The sequence below is a fragment of the Amphimedon queenslandica genome, unplaced genomic scaffold (genome assembly GCF_000090795.2).
Source record: "Amphimedon queenslandica unplaced genomic scaffold, v1.1 AMPQUscaffold_12953, whole genome shotgun sequence".
NCBI classification, from domain to species: domain Eukaryota; kingdom Metazoa; phylum Porifera; class Demospongiae; order Haplosclerida; family Niphatidae; genus Amphimedon; species Amphimedon queenslandica.
In genome coordinates this window covers 3,235-5,548 of record NW_003546811.1, presented here as the reverse complement: position 1 = coordinate 5,548, position 2,314 = coordinate 3,235, and the positions used below count along the sequence as shown (strand labels likewise).

Below are 2,314 nucleotides of genomic sequence, written 5' to 3'. Positions count from 1 at the left end.
TCTCCTCTTGTACAGATCCTGATCCATTCACTATCACACGAGACAGTTCAGTAGATATTCCATTCCCATTCACTGAACAACTGACAGTAGTAGGAGGACCATCAGAGACATTGAAACTGAGACTGAAGACTGAAGGAGTAGCTAATCTACTAGTGGAGAGGAGAGAGAACTGCAAAGTAGGATCAGCATCAGGACCATCTGTAAAAGAAGTACATTAATTATAGTCTATATTCATCACATACCATTGTTATTGTATGCAGGATCAGTATATGCTCCAACCACTAGTGTTTGATTCACTCCATTCTCATCAGGAATGATACACTTGTATAAACCTTCATATCCTGATAGTCCATCTCTTCTAGTTAGTGCAATCTGACCACTGAATCTCTTACTGTACACTGGTCTAGGAGCTGATAAATCACCAAAGTCTCCATCAAATAAAGGTACTTCAGTTCCATTAGGATAATACCACACTCCAATATTAGTACCATTGTTAGCACTCTGACACCACAAAGCATCATTGATATTATCACTGTTCTGATCTAGATCATAAAACTGGCTAGCATATATCATAGAGTAATCAGGTATTATCCTGTCCTGATAAGCTAGGTACAGTTGAACACCTAAATATGAGTATAGATCTAGAAATTATCAAAACTTATTATTTTCTTACCATTACTGGATAGGGTGGAAGGTGCTTGTCCAGATACAGCCATCAGTTGAACCAGGAGGAGTAATAGAAAACAAGACCTACTTGAGGATGCCATTTTTCTTTTCAATGTAGATTTTATTGTTGAGTTAACATAAATCATGTGACCTTGTATTATCTGTTGTTGACACAAAAGTGTATTTTATTTTAGACACTTAATAAAAATAATAATGAATATTGTTATGACACGCCCAATCAATGAGCTACGCCCTCTTTAAGATTTGCAAAAGATGCCTGGCAACAACAACAATGAAGAAGCTCATTTAGGTAAGCGACTCATCCCTTAACGCAGCCACCATCATTATCCTGTCATTAAAGGAGTACTGCCATTGAACTGGGAGAGAGCTGAAACTCAAGAAGGAATACCATACTAGATTATAAGAAGTAATAATGATTGCAATAGAATTATTCTTTAAAATATTGATCTGTCCTCAATATATTTGGTGCACTATGTCTATTTTGTAGTCACAGCAATGGAAGAACACAATGGGAGCATCCACTACTGACAGAACTATTCAAGGAACTAAGTAAACTATTGAGAAGTTGTAGGTCTATGGCATTTACATCTTTTCAATATTTTAGGGCACCAGATATCTAGTACATAGATTTTGGTCACATTTCATCAATAATGAAAAGGAGAAAATTTTCCATTTTTGTAATTTTTTGATACATATACATGCATTTATGTTGTGTAGAAAGTTCAAATTGATTTCAATCAACTTTGGATGTTTTATGAATTTTTAAAGTTGCTCCAAAAGTAGGCCAATGTCCCTGTACTATATATAGTACAGGGATTTTGGCCAAATTTTATCAAAAATAAAAAATATAAAATTTACCATTTTAAATAATTTTTTCTGATACACATAGAAAATTTTAATTGATAGTTTTGATTAAGTTTTGATTTTTGGCAATTTTAAAAGTTGCTCAAAAACCAGCGTATACATACATTTTGAAATGATAATTTAAAAATATTATATTCATTGTGGTTTAACACAAATTGTGAGGATAAATGTGTTCCAAAAATTCATTCTCTGGGAAAAAAGATGAGGCTTGCTCTTTAAAACATTTTCAGCTTTGTATATCAGTTGACCATGTATTAAGCTCAAAACCACCTCCTTTGTATGAAAATCTTGTTATTGCTCCATTTGCTTTTTTTCACTTCTTAAAATTATTGCTTTTCAACTAACAAATATTTCTATAGCTATAACACAAACACAATATGCATTAATTTAAGTGGTAGCATTAAATATATGTTTATTTGCATCACTAACAGTGTACATAAAAAAGATGAGTGGGTACATTATTAAAAAGGTGGTATATGTACTTCACATTCAGAAGTCCCAGGCCTGTTTGACGATCTATTTATGAATGTATTTTATTTTCAATTAATGCAGTAACTAACACTTTGCTTTCAAATCAATTGTAGTATAAGTTGGAATGCTTTGCAATGCAATGTTGTTCTCTGGTTTTCTATAAGCCATAATTTTCAAAACTTTATTGTAATAAATACTCATTTACCTCTTTTGGCCTGTTCTTTTCATATGCAAAACAATTACCAATACAGCCAGTGCTATGATGGGTATATAGACCATAGTTACACCAACT

The 2,314-nt window shown here is 32.7% G+C and overlaps 1 long non-coding RNA gene across 1 annotated transcript; it reads left to right on the top strand.

Moving 5' to 3' along the window:
• Positions 1–915: 915 nt before the first annotated feature.
• On the top strand, positions 916–1,366 carry LOC109586077 (uncharacterized). The gene is made up of 4 exons (XR_002186801.1): positions 916–976; positions 1,028–1,093; positions 1,175–1,236; positions 1,292–1,366. It is a non-coding gene; the product is annotated as an uncharacterized LOC109586077 (long non-coding RNA).
• Positions 1,367–2,314: the final 948 nt, after the last annotated feature.